Raw genomic sequence first — 15025 nt, forward strand, 5'->3', positions numbered from 1 at the left:
TTAAAGCGTGTGATATAAGTAGCAGCTTTCATACTGCTATCACTTTTTTTTGCAACTGCACCTTCGCCCTGTTGTCACTAGAAAAATCAAACCCTACAACATCAGCGTCGGCATAACTTGGCGCTGATCTCTGTCACAAATTATTTAGAATTTGTTGTGCTTTTGCATCGTGGGTCTTAGAGTAACGCTATTTCAGCGCTCTGTATGTGCAAACATATGGCAGTATTGACAATACAGTTGACCGACTTACGGTCTGGAAAGTACGCTATATTTCAGAAAGAAAGTAAAGGTACTGGTCGATGCTGCCGGACTAGATCAGGGGTCAGGAACCTTTGAGACTGGAAAAGCCATAGAAGCCAAATATTCCTAAATCTATTTCATTGAGAGCCATATAGTATTTTTAACCTCTAATAAATTAAAATATGTCTTACTTTTAACGCGACTTCTGGTGCTGCATGGTTTTGTTCCAAGTGCCGCTTTATATTTGACCGTTTCATCGATGGAATTTTATCATTGCATATTAGACACACCGCAGATCCAAATGTAAATTCCTGGAATGCGCGGTAATCATTGTCTTTTTTTATTTTTGTTAAAGCAACGCAAAGCTCGTTAGCCCCCCTCCCAAAAAATCCATATATTAGCCGCATTGTTGTTCAAGTGAAAAAAGTCACGGAAGTCCGGAAAGTACGGTAGTTTGCTTTTTGATAAAATTGATTTCTTCACCTTTACAATGACCCGCACGTGCTCGGAAGCCTTTGGTTCAAAACAAATTTCTTTTTACTTTAAAATTGACACAGTATTATGAAGAAATATCACAAGTATTTTAAAATCAGTTCAAACCTTTTTTTTTTTCAACTCAAAATTGTCTGGGAGCCATATGCCATCACCGGAAAAGCCAAATATGGTTGGTCGTTGGTCTTTTGGTACTGGGCCACACGGAAAGAATAAATAACTTACATTATTTCCGTTTTATTTAATAATCAGACTCTGAGCAATGTTTTATTTTGAAAATTCTATTCTTATTTTGAAAAATTCAACTCTTATTTTGAAAAATTCCATTCTTATTTTGAAAAATTCCACTCTTATTTTGAAAAATTCCATTCTTATTTTGAAAAATTCCACTCTTATCTTGTAAAATTTTAGTCTTATTTTGAAATATTCTATCTCAGACGCTTGTCTCGGTCATGTGATACATTAATGCTAATATTAAACCCGCATGCTAGCAAAATGAGTCAAAAACAGACAAGTTTGGAAAGTTTCTTTGCGAAGGGTAAAAAGGCCCAAAGACAGAAGAAGAGCCGGTGACCACTGAAAAAAGAAAACTCAGAGACCGAGCACCCTGCATTACGAAACAAGTATTTTAAGTATTTTGAAAGAAAAAACGGGACTGTTTATATATTGATATTAATATGTGTTTATCCGCCACACCTTAAAGGCCGGTCTGTGGCTCGAAAAAGGTGAGGGATGGCCGGTGTTCAGGAAGACCGGTGAGATAAACGGACACACAAAAAAAGGCCTTTTCGGCGAAAATGAACCGGGGACCTCGTTCGCTGCCAGGCGGGGACGCCGCCCACTCGTGCAAACGGTTAAATTCAATCACGAAACTCAATATTATGAGCGATGTGTTCGAATAGATGATACATCAGGAGCGCCGCTGAGCCTTTTCAACACGCTTCTGTTCGCTCGGCTCCCGCTCTCCTCCCGCCGTCCAGCTTCTCCCGCCGCAAGAATGTTTTCGCCGAAGACGAATGTCTTAATCTTCCTGCCTCCCCCCCCCAACCCCGAACCCCGTGCTGAAAACACTTTACGGTCACAAAGATCCATCTCTCTCGTGGCGAGTCCGACGGCTGGAGTTTGATTTGGCACAAAGAGCGTCGGAGGAGCGAGGCCGAGCGCAAAGAAAACAGAAAGGGGGTGGCGGCGTTCCTCGAATCGCTGCCCGCCATCCCTTTCTATTTTCAATCTCCACGCCGACCATTACAGCGGATCGGCGTATGGACAGAGGAGGCGCGTGTGTGTGTGTGTGTGTGTGAGTAGATACACACTAATCTGAAGCCGGTCATTCCAAGCAAAGCTGGAAGACAGATTAGATTTTCAGAGAGGAAGTTATTCTACATTGTACTCTGCCAAAACTTTTATTGAGCCAATAAAAGTGTCCAACTCTGGACTCGTGGCGTCGGCTTCTATGGAATCCCAACTGAAGTCCAGGCTCTTCCTCTTCTTGCAGATTTCTGTTCAGTCATCGCCCGTCCTCCCAACGCAATCATTTGTGCAAAAACCCTAAATCCACAAACACTCGACGTTCCGAAGCATAGCCAACCAGAGCGTTACCACTGGTGGCCATCGGGCGGCGCTGCTGCGCGATCTAAAAGTCCAACCAGTGAAAAGGAGCGGCGAAGAAGAAGGCGGCGGCATGGCGTGAGGAGAACCAGGAAAGAAGAATTCTCCAACCGCACTGCGCATTTTCTGTGGACGCATCACTTCACAACAACGCCAACAAAAAACACGCATGCAAGCCACAAGCCATTTTTTACACAAGTCAAATGGTCACTTCCGTGTCCCGTTTCGTGGATGTGCCGACATTAACCACGTGGATACATGCGGACGGAGATTCCTTCTCCCCGGTTCCGCTGACGTCCATGTTGCGTGTTTTCAGTTCTTTTAACTGGTCGTATTAAAAAAAAAAAAAAACGCGCAACAGCGCCACCTCAGGCCGGCCGCCGGTACTGCGTCGTTTGCCGCCGCTCACGCGAAAACGGAGATTAAAGATTAAACATCAGGCACGAATTTCCACCTTTTTCCGCCCACGACTGGAGGTCAACAAAACACTGTCGGCGTTACAAGGCTCTCAGAGCTTCGTTAAAACTCTCTTTCTGACGAACGGCTGCCAAAACGCTCGGCCGGAGTCTATAATTTGCACCCGCTCGTTTCACCGGTCCCTCGTCTTTTGATCTCCATCTCCGTCCCGGCACTAATCATTTCTCCCAGAGAGGCCTTCAGTTTTTCTCAAGCGGTTCTGAACATTCGAAACATGTGGGCGGATAAGCCTCTCTCGTTGTCGCTCTCGCTCTTTTTCCTTTTGGTCGAGTCCTCTTCTGAAGTCGGATCCGTCGCTGTGTTTACCTCCTTCGAGTGAGTTTTACTCACGACGAAAAAACAACAAAAAAAAAAAAAAAACCTCCGTGTTTATTCCCTCAAAAAATAAACAGCGGAGGTTTTGGGGTTTGCAGCGTCCGAGAAGCGCGAGGGTCGGCCGTCGGAGAGCCTTCCTGCCCACCGGCGGCATATGGTTCCCCTTTCCAATGCGGATACGTGTGCTTTGAATGCACCGCAAGGGCGACGTGGAGCGAAAACTAACGTATTGGACCTGCGCGTGTGTGTGTGTGTGTGTGTGTGTGTGTGTAAACAGGATGTTTGCGCCGAAAGCGAGTAAAAACGGCCCCGAATGCGCGGGGTCCCCCCCCCGGTCGGTTCACACTGGGTCCCGTCCCTGAGAACGTCCTGCACCGTCGTAATTAGTCCCAGAAGCGGCACGGTAATGAGTCCCAGACATGCTAACACACACACACACACATACACGCACACGTGTGCACGTGCACTCACACACACACACAGCGGGGTGTCATTTGTCTCTGTGTTGACACCTCGCATCAACAAACACAGGAAAGGCTTTATAAGAGGCCTCGCTCTTATTGTTGTTTGTTTCCAGGGGTTCATTTCACTGCCATAAAGGGCGCTTTATCATCATTAACTGCTAATTGTATATATTTCTTTTCCCCTTCCGGGGGTTCACCTTTAGTTGAGCGCTCGCCAGGGGGACTGGAAATGCGAACGGGCGTGGAGGCGGGTTAAGTTAAAATCCGACGCGCGTGACGTCAACCCGGCTGCAGACACAGTTCTTACAGCGCCGCTCCTCCGAGCAGACAGCGCCGCTCTGGAAAAGCCATCAGCAATCAGGCCGTCTCCCGTCTTCGCCGGAGGAGACGAGTTCTCGGCGGCGGCGCGATGGATGGGTTTTGTCGTTCGGGACGTTTGCCCGATTCTGGTTTTCCCAGCTTTCTCCAAAACTGCAGTTCTTTCTGCAATAACGAGTGCGTTCGCAAGCGAAACGACACCGGGAGGGGGGGGGATTTTTAAACCATTCGAAAAAAATGGTTGGGATACAAACTGGATTAAAATATGCTGCTCAAAAAAAAAAAAAAATAAAGGGAACACTTAAATAACACAATGTAGCTCCAAGTTTATCACACTTGTGTGAAATCAAACTGACAAGGATTCATTTTGACTCCGAATCCAGACCTCCGTGGGTTCATACATTTGATTTCCATTGAAGATTTTTGTGTGATTTTGTCTTCATCATGTTTAACTATGTAAAGAACAAAGTATTTAATCAGAATATTTCATTCATTCAGATAAAGGATGTGTTATTTTAGTGTTCGCTTTATTTTTTTGGAGCAGTGTATATTCATTTTTACATTCACTCTGTTTGTCTATTTGTTTTTATTAAAACCTGTCCATGCACTGAGAAAAAATTAAATTTCGCAAAATTTCACTAAACTATGACCATTCAAAATCTTGATTTTTGATTCGGCCGCAGGGGGTTCAAATAAAAAAAAAAAAAGCTTTTGTCAGTTCCCAGTATTTAATGTGAATTACAATTATAAAATGAAGTGCGGCACTAAGGCGAAAACAGTCGTTTTTCAAAACAAGATCCAGAAGGTCTAATGAAAAAAATGATCATTTGTACCAAGAAAGATTTTCTTTGCAAACCGATTCCAACACAAATAGAAACATACAAGCGTTCACACGTCACATCGAGAGACACGCCATCCGTCACACATCTGTTATCCAAATGAACCTCCTGTGTGTTTTTGGAAGTCAGAATCAAAACCAAAAATACATCCAGCTATATTCAGAAACTCCCCATTAGAACCGAAGAAGCCTCTGGGATGAAGCTGAAAAGACTTCACGTGAAGTCAAGTTACCAAAATAAAAGGATTTTGACAAGAATTCACCCTAACGTCCGAAGAAAACCGATGATCGATCCAAATATTTCAAACATATTGACCACCAGATGATTTTTCTTTTTTTTTTTTGTCAGTCAAATTGTCATTTAGTGAAGAGTGTGGCTGCAAAACCAGATACAATGCAAAAAGAAAAAGTACATATCGTCTCTTTTCGAGGATTCAAGACTTTTAGTGTCATTACACTAAAAGTGCAATGAAAGTTAAAGATACAAAGCTCTCAGACTCAGTGGAATCAAAAACAGACAAAAAAATAACTTAAAAAGCAGGACACAACACAACAATAAAACAATAGCAGCATCTCTGGCTTAGAGATATAAGACAGAAAAAATATAAGACGAAAAATATATTTTTAAAAAATTACATGTATAATCAAGATATATGATATATTAGAATATTTAAATATTCTTTTGCCTCTTGGCCAGGACTCCCTTGAAAAAAAGTTTTTTAATCTCAATGGGACTTTCCTGGTTAAATAAAGGTTAAAAAAATAAATAAAAAATATATAAATAAATATTATATAAATAAATTTATATATATATATATTTAATTGTATTAAATATTTATATATTCAATACAATTTAATACTATATATATATATAAGACTAAAAAGAAGTAAGTAAAAAAGTGAAAAGCGGGGGAAAAAAAAGGGTTTATTGCCGCGTCCTGTATGTGCAGTAAACATATGGTAGGTTCTGCAGGTTCTGCCTGCGTCCGTGTGGCTTCGGTCCAGGTCTTCTGCTCCTCGTCCTCCCGCGGGTCCAAAAACATCGTCTGGAGAAATCAGAATGGCGTGAACAAGCCAGCGGGCGGCGGTTCAGCTCCGCGTGCGGCTCATTTGATTGACGGGTGAGCGGCCCAGGTTCGAAATTTAGCCGGGATCGCTAACCCAGATGACCAATTAATGAGTATTTTGTATACTTTAACATATTTGTATGAGTTCCGTACAGATAAATCCGTCTTTTTCAGGGGTCGAACGGTCGCCCGGCGTTCGAAACAAATGAAGCGATGTTTCCGGCTCCGGCCCGCAGGCTTTTCTCCGCGCTTCGATCGCGACGTGGACGGACACACGGACAGCAGATGCACGGGTCGCCACGGCAACGATGAGAAGCATGAAGAATTTTGCGATGAAAACGATGAAGCCAACTATTCTGGCACCTTTCGGGGGAGGCGGTCCGTTCGGTCAAGCTGACAATGTCCTCTGTTACAATAGAGGAAGAGCAACGGCATCCACGAAACACACACACACACACACACACACTCATTTTCAGCTGCAGACACCCAGCCAGGCTGATTCATCCGCAGGGAATCTTAATTTCCCCTCCTTTTAAAATGTGATTTTTAAAACACGGGGTTAATGTCGGGACGCTTGACGTTGGAATGCGCGATTGCAAAAGCGAAAACCCGGAGTTTTTCTGTTTCGATGGATTTAACTGGAGATAAGCGGCGGCTCTTCGTCACACCTTTCACTAAGATGGAACCGATCGAGCCCCGTTTGCTTTGCGGTTCGCGCCTCCGCTCTTCTTTCTCACGCGCCGATTCGCCGAAGCCGTCCAATTTCTTAACAAAGCGCCGGCCAAAAAAGCTTTCAACCGGGGAGCCGTGCCAGGGTGCGAGATCCACGGGAAGACCCGGGGTCGCAGACGTTCACGGGCCGCCGACAGTCGGCCCATTGTGCCGGGGGGCACAAGAAAGTTAAAAAAAAAGAAAAACACCTCCCGCCCGTTCCGAAAACCGCCGTTCGGATCCTGATTTTGGGAATCGCACCGAGGGCTGAAAGTAATCGGCGGGTTGTGAAAAAAAAAAAAAAATTGGCAAAAACAAAACATGACAAATTGCTGGTGGAGGTTTTTTTTTTTTTTTTTTTTTTTTGCTTTTCCCCCTCGCGATGTGAAAACTTATTAGTAGATATTGAAGAACCCACAGCCTGGGGTTGGACTCAAGCTTTTTTTTTCACTAAAGGAACGTTTTGCTGTTCCAAGAACCTTTTGAAGAACGAGTTGTTTCTTCACGCATTCGGCCACCGGAGGACCTCAGCACCCAGAAGCATCTCAACTCAGTCTTATTACAGCTCCGTAGGTGTTTGGTGGAACTCATAAGCCGTGCCTATTGACCAATACTTCTTGGGGGTGACTTTTTTTTTTTTTGTTAGAATGAGCAGAAGCCGCGGGACGACGAAGAGGTCCGAGGTCTCCCGGCCCGCTACGCCTCCGGGCGGAACATTAGCATTTTCCTCCAACTGAAAACAGAGTTAGCTAACAGCAGTTTCTCACACAGCGAAGCAGCGCAGGGAGAAGATAAACACACTGCAAACCATCTGACAGTCCACGGTTATTATTTCCTCCATGCAGAACACGAATGCCGCGGCGACTTCAGACACTCACGTCACCCTGCCGAGGTCCTTTGCTGCCTGTGGGAAAGCTACGCTAAAAAGGTTCCCCTTGTTTCTGGAACCAAAGTCCAGCTGGGAAGTTCTCTGAACAACCAGGAGCGGCTCTTGAGGCCGGAAGTGGTCAAAACCCCAAATCCAGACGTCACAAACCTTCCGTCCATCGAGGGTTTCGATCGACCTCTTGTAAACCTTCGGAAACGTATCTATTTTTTTTCGGGGAGCGATTTCTTCTTAAACCCATTTGGCGCCCCCACTTCGCAGATAATGTCGACAGTTGACTCCCATTAGCCGCCCTTCCCCCGAAAGGTGCCGGTCTCGCCGCCTCTCTGAGAAGACCTCTGTCTGACACTGATAATAAGCACATGTTTGAGCCATTCACCGCCGCTCAATCCCCTCCTTGTGTCTGTTCGCACAATAGCCGGGTTTGCTGCCGGGGTTCGGCTCGCGTCGGGGAAGGCGGCGAGGGTGTTTACACGGTGGGGGAAGCGTGCGCGCTGTCAGTCCAGGTAATTCTGCTTTTAAAAAAAAAAAATCGACAAATCGTGCACGATGTGGCCTCGCGGCGACCACAAAGCTCGCCCTCATCAGGTTAAACAACTTTGTCGTTGTCTCTCGGCGGCGGCGAGACCACGGCTGGAGTCCCGACTCCCCCCCGAGTGCCCGACGTCAGCTGGGATCGGATAAACGACGAGCGGCTTGAGCGTGAGGACGTTCTACCGCGAAGCAAACTCGACCGCCAATGGTTCCCATTAAGAGTCTATTTGTGTTAAGAAGTTCTCACGGACCAAATAAAATGATGTGGCGGGCAACATTTGGCCCGCGGGCCTTGAGTTTGACACATTTTTGTTCCAAACTGTGCCCTGTTACTCTGTTATCTGCCGCTTCTTTTTCTTTTCGGTCCGCCAACACAAATGAATTCCAATGCATTTGATGCGGCATTTCAATTCGCAAGCGATCGGTCTGGCTGCCGAAGAAGAAAATAGAGCTGCGGGCATATGTTCCGGAAAAAAAAGCATTTGCGTTATGTACCGGTAGTTGTGGATGTTGCCGTCATTTGTTTAATCAAAAGTTTTCAAAAAAATCTTTCCTGTAACATCTTGCTGTGTTAATATCTCATGTTTCAATGGAGACACCTGCAGCTTGTAGACAAATGCAGCTAATTTATGTATAATTTCTTTTAAAAAAATAGTTGATGCGGCCTATATAAAGGTGCGCTCTATAGTCCGGAATTTACATGATATACGTGTACCTGTAAATGTATATAAACGTTACATATATTTTTTAGATACCTTTAACTGTATTTTTAATGTATTTATTTTGATCTTTACCGTCTTCATTTATTTTTATTTGAATTCTCATTTTTTTTTCTTTTTATAATTCTTATTTCTTTCTTGAGCAGGAGCCGCTTTCAACAAAAAGCGATTTCACTCACTTTGGGGATCAATAAAGCGTCTGATGCTAGGAAGCAGCTAAAATGAGTCCAGCTTGTCCTCCCAGATTAATGAATCCAATTTGGCAATAAGTCTCCAATTGGAGAAGTCGCCCCTGAACCTTTCTGGCAGGGCTTCTGTGAAGGCTGGAGCCGCAAGCCAACAACCAGAATAAACCACCGGGCTTCCAAATACGGCCATCCTTGGGAACACGACGCCCCTGCCACCGGAGCTGACCCGGATAGGACGCTAAAATGATGCGTTGGTGACTTGACGAGAAGTCTCACACGAACGAGTAAAAATTGATATCCGACATTTTACAAAGCTCTTTTCCGTAATGTCAGGCAGATGGAAGGGGACCTTTGGACAACCTGATGTTCCGTTGGCCCAACGGTTGTATTTGTCCACATGTGACCCTTGCGAGGACTGAGCTACTGGGCTAGCGCCGATATCCCGGCAAGCCACTGCGCTACGTCACCGCAAAGACGGAATCGACCAATAGATGAGCGCAGACAAAACAGGAAGCCCGGTATCATCGTGATGGGAAAAGAAAGTTGGGGTTACAAGTTGCGAGTCTTTTCAAAAGCTTCGCATAAACTTTAGACGTCAATCCACAGTCGGAGACTTAGAACTCCTCTGAAATGCGCGTACGTAGCGTGAGCATACCCGTAAGGCAGCGTCTGGATTATCGGGGGGCTCCGTCTCACGCTACCTCGCCGCCGACCTCGCGCGTCAACGCGAAAGCAGCCCGCGGCCTTCCTGAGCCGGTTTCACGCGCCTTTGACTGCTTGTCATCAGCAAGCAATTAGCCCAAACAAAGAACAAAGCTATCAGTGTTGCGTTCAGGGCTCGCCGGCCCCTGCGGTGACGGGAAGGGCCCGCGAGCCAGGCGGCGGCTCCTCTGGGTAATATCAGCGAAAATAAATGAATTCTGAAATCGGCGTGATCTTCTGCTGGGTCCGTCTGTCCGCGCCCGACCTCGGTCGTCGCTCAAACCTCCAAACCGGTACTTCCGCTACAGACGTCTTTCACATTAACGGATCGGCGCGACTCGGGTGAAGGGTTTCCGTCAACACACACCGAACTGGCAGTCGAACAAATGTTGAAGATGTCCAGATTCCTGGCATGTGGCTTAAAAAAGGAGCCGGCGTAAATCATCCGAGAGCAGATCTTTTCTGTCTGGAAAGGTTCTCCCGGACGACGTGATCCATGAAGTATTTGTTGTGGAAATATGAATTTGACTTCACGCGTTTTGAACGCTTTCCCGAGCGGTATGCTAACATTAGCCCCTCCTCTGTTAGCTCCCCGCTCTCCTCCCGCTTCGGCCGACGGAATACGATTCCCCGTTCGACCTGTTTGCCCCCGACCCGCGAGGCCGGTCTTCGCACGAACCTGCCGTAGCCATCTTTCGCACGGAGCTCAGAAAAACGCTCTGCGTGTTTTGTGAGACTGACCCCTGGCTCACATCGCCGCTTCGTCCAGCGCCGCTGCACAGCTATTTCACTTCAGGGCGGCAGACGGCGGAAGGGGAATCGAGCCAGGGTGTAAAACAGCAGATGATGGGGGGCAGTAAAAGTTTTTTTGGGACTATTTGTGCCCAGCAGCAGTTAATCATCCCTCCTTAAGAGTTGTCAGCTCCATCAGCGCGTTGGCCTGAGGCTAAAAAAACAAAGGCGGGAGTTCATTCGGCATCATCAGACTGCACAGAGGAGGCGTCATTTGACTGGTATAAATACTTTCTACGACTCGGAACGAGGCTCCTTGTTTTTTACGTCCGCTTTCAGGAAGGGTTGTATTTTAACATGGACAGGAAAGGATTTGTATGCTAAAAAAGTTAATTGTTGGAGTACAGAGTATCTTTCTTAGGCAGCCAAAGAAGGCAGTAAATATGAGACCTCGGATTTATTGCTGACAGATACTTGACTTCACGTGAAAATTAGTCGGCAAGTTAATTTAAGGCACATTTAGCATCTGTCCACCGCATTCATTTCCTGTGTTATTCTATACGTTTTTGTGGAGCTAGCGGACACCTAGCCAAATGCAACGGATGGAGCAGTACCGTTCGGGGTGGAGGGGGGGCGTTGTTGCGCAGCATGCTAAAGGGCAACCAGCAAAAGGAACAACGCGTTCCAATTCTCCGTTCACGTGGCGACGTGTTTTACGAACGCTAAGACTAGCGCCGTCAACTGCTAGCCTCTCTTGGTCTCCAAAACAGAACACGGAACCTGGAGGCGACCGCCGAACTCTGCGCTGCCATCTAGTGGACGCGTTGCTTAACAACCACGGTGTAAACGGACAGCCATGTTTGACATGGACGCTACAATTTATGTGGGTAATGTTAGCAGACGTTAGCCGCGGCGCTATGTAACCCCTATGAAAATAAGGCTACTCAAAGGTAGTGATATAGGAATTGCATGTAGCTGGTGCACTACGCTGCCTGGAGAATAGCGATCAAATATTCTACTTTTTTTTCCCCTCTTCAGCCCAATCTTTTTTTCCTCTTTGAACATAATTTAATTGGCTCTTGAATTGTGAACGACATAAAGTAAACTTTTCAAACAAATTGTTTTCCATCCAGTTAGTCTATGAGGTTACCTTCATACCAGAAATGAAGGTTGACATCGAGTTTTATCGTGTCGACAACTCCGATTGGTTTTATGGTGAGCGACACCAAACAAGACTCAACCCAGACTAAAGATAACACATACATGCTTGGGATACTTTTTGGGATTTATTTTTGGAGTTTGCACGGAAATTTTTTTGTTATTGCTTTGAAGAGCTCTTCTTTTTTTTCCAGATTCATTTAGTCAGTAAATTCGTCAACTCATTTTTACCGGTTTCGATTGTGATTATTTCTTGCTTTTTTTTTTGAGATTCCTTAGCTCTACCTCTCTCCCCGAGGCCGAGGTGGATGTTTAGTGTTTATTTTTTATTTTAAAGTTCCAAGTCGATAAGCGCTACAGCTACATTACAAAGATGCGGTTAGAACGGTCGATGACGTAGCAGGAAATCCCAGTGGATCCACTTTGCTGTTTTGCTTGTGGCAACTTCTGGAAGTTTCGGAGCTCAAATCCTCCACCGGATGGTTTTTCGTCGCGTAAAAACTCGGCCGTCCTCGGATTACATTTGCACATCCAGCCTCCCGCGGCCGCCACGTTAACCTCAAACCTGATTGGTCGATCCCGCCGCGACTGCACGCAGAAATAAGAGCCGCTGCGGTCGACGCGTTCTGCATTCATATGCAAATATCCGTTTAACAGATAAATGTACGGGTCGAGAGAGAAAACCAAAAGCACGTGTACGCGAGATTACTTCTCACCGCAGGGTTTTTCTCCATCATCTTTTCCGTTCGAATCGAGATAAATCGAGACGCGAAAGCGTTTGCATTATATCTCGTATATGTACGCAACATAAGAACTATTGGGATCTGAGCGTTTCTTCATCATGGAAGGAATCAGCCTCCGTGATTCGTCAGGATTTATCAAACTAACCAGACCAAACAGTGCCGCTACAGAGCATTTGTTTTTCCACGTTTCAGGACTTCAAGCCAAATCTTCGGTATCAGATGTGACTTCACTCGTCTCGCCTTTTGCCTCAGACTTCTCCTGACTCCAGCCTGACACCTGTATAAACTCCCTCTAATCGCCGGGAGGGATTTCTGATGAAATTGCCTCCGTTGTTTTCCTTCACAATGGTGCCGATCTCGGATTCTGGCTGAGTTTTGCCTGTTTTATCAGTCATTCATTCATTCATTCATTAGCCACAGCGCTAATCTTGCTAGCGGGGTCACCGGGGGGGGGGCAGGGGTTTATCCTAGCTGCTATCGGGCGAGAGGCGGGTTTCACTCCGGCACATATAGAGGCATGCAATCATTCATTCACACAATGTACGGGGATTAACAACCATTCGGTCGTTATTAAGACATAAAACCATTCAGTCATTCATTCACATGTTCCTGAGAGACGTCCAATCATTCACTAACACGCGACAGGCTTTCCTTTTTTCACCAGCGGCGTCCAAATCCAAGTAGCTTAAAAAAGAAATCTCCAGTTTTGATTTTATCGCCGCCGTGTTTGGAAGCCGCGTCGATCAAGTTCCCGCGAAACGTCCGCAAATCCCACAACATTTATCGAAACCCGAACGTCCTTCGAAGTGTTTTTGGCTCCGCCGGGCGTCCCAGCGCTGTCAGTTGGAAGAGCGGGGAGAACTTGTAAAATAAAAACACAGCGCTCCTTTACGTGCAGCCAAACGCGCATCTCAAGGCCGAAGTGTCTGGAGCCTCTCGCGGTCGGGCTCGAGATTATACGGCGCGTTAAAGACAACCGTCTCGTTGTTGCGCGGCTTCGTCGGCACGCAGACGCTTCTGTAAACCGTCGCAAGGTGCCGTCGGGCTACTTTCGGGGCGCCGCCCCCCCCCCTCCCCTTAAACCCTGGGGTAACATGTGATTACAGGAGGGGAGCTTTGCTTCAACAACCCCCTCCGCCCGGCTGCAAAGCAAACCCCTCTGGCTCGCTTTCCGGCCGCAGCAGCGGCAGCCTCTCTCTTCCAACCCCAACGCGGTGAGTCATATGGCGGCGAGTACTCATTAGTAAGAGGCTTCCACTTCATTCACAGCTGCTGCCTTGGCGCTCGCAGCTATTTCCTGTCCTCCCTCCATACTGCGCTCTCACATCGTTATGACCTTGCCCCGCCGATCCTTCAGGTTTTAGGGGGAAACTTTTGGCCGATTTCGGCAAAGGGGGGGCCCCCCGAGGGGCCGGAGGATAGGAACGGTGCCTACTGCTACTACGACGGGATTTGCCCCGACGGCTTGTTTTGCCGGCGATCCCGCAAAAAACAGCGAGTGAAACAACTCGTAGCCTCTCCGGGGGCTCTGGGTTTTAAAGCTCTACCTTCCAGGCAGCCGTTAAATTACGCTCATTTTATTGCAGCCCAGACACCGCCGGCCGCCGCCCCCACCCAAAGAAAATAAAGCAGGGTCGTGACCTGCTGACGGGACACCCTATAACCAGCGTTTCGTCACGCTAACGAATAAAACTTACGTCCATTGACCTTAAATTAAAACCCTTCACTTATTCATAAAAATACAATTAACGCGTATCAGCGATTAGCAATGGCTGACTCCTCCTGCTTAATGTCTCACAGATTTCTCAAAAAATGAATACATTTATATATATATATATATATATATATATATATATATATATATATATATAAATAAAAGTAATTTGTCCAAAATAAAGTGCTGGTTAGAAAACTCAACATTAAGGTTGCTCATGTTGTATATTTCTGTATGTACCATCCAATGTTTTTAATTGATCAGTCCAAAGCCACTTCTCCTTCATTCATTCATTCATTCATTCATTCACTATCGATCTCGCTTATCCTGCACCCCAACGGTTATTGGTCCATTCGTTCACTCATTCAAACATAGAGAACTGAGGAAGCCTCTGGGATGAGGGGTGAAACGTCTCCAAGTGAAGGAATACAAGTCCTGTTACCACGACAAGAAGATCTGAGAAGCTCAGACCTCACAGAGACACATGAGCATTCATTCACTCATTCGCACATTATATTCACGCATATTTGGGAAGGAGGCGTGCACATAAAGGGAGATCACGGCGACTCGGAATTGAACCAGAGACTCACCGCCAAAACCACTTCTTCTACGGGTATCGTTCTTCAACAGATACAAGGAAGAAACCTCCCCCGAAAACCGCCGTATGAGCCGCTGCCAGATGTGCCCGCATTTCGCGCAAACGGACGGCGTCCTCGTTGATGTTGGCCGAGGGAGGTTGTTTCTGGAGAAACTTCCTCGGGCGCCAGCTCGTTTTGTGGGTCCACCCGGGCGTTTGTCCTCCAACTCAAATCCAGTTTCCCCGATGTCATCTAGTAAAACCCCGGGATAAGGACATATCTTCACGGCGGACTGTTGACTTTGACCTCACGGGCACGTCCGAGTCGGGAGGCACTGCGCCACCATCTTTGCTCGGAGGTCATCCGGAACATCTCTTCTTCTACTGCCTTTGAACGGCCCGGCTTTCCAAAGCCCCGCTGGGCCTCCGGCAGCCAACGGGAGGGGAGGAGGGGGCGCTTCTCCGGGTCACAGATACAAGAGAAAGACTTGCTCAACTTAAGAGGGTGAAAGGGGGGGGGAGGGGCGCTAATGATTTACCTC

The 15025-nt window shown here is 46.6% G+C and overlaps 1 protein-coding gene across 1 annotated transcript in view; it reads right to left on the minus strand.

Annotated features, from left to right (window-relative positions):
• Positions 1 to 15025, minus strand: part of ror2 (receptor tyrosine kinase-like orphan receptor 2) — a 68412-nt gene that overhangs the window by 52505 nt on the left and 882 nt on the right. The window lies entirely within an intron of this gene.

This window comes from Fistularia commersonii, chromosome 23 (genome assembly GCF_037954325.1).
Source record: "Fistularia commersonii isolate RoL2024-O1a breed Wild chromosome 23, RoL_Fcom_v1.0, whole genome shotgun sequence".
Taxonomy (NCBI): domain Eukaryota; kingdom Metazoa; phylum Chordata; class Actinopteri; order Syngnathiformes; family Fistulariidae; genus Fistularia; species Fistularia commersonii.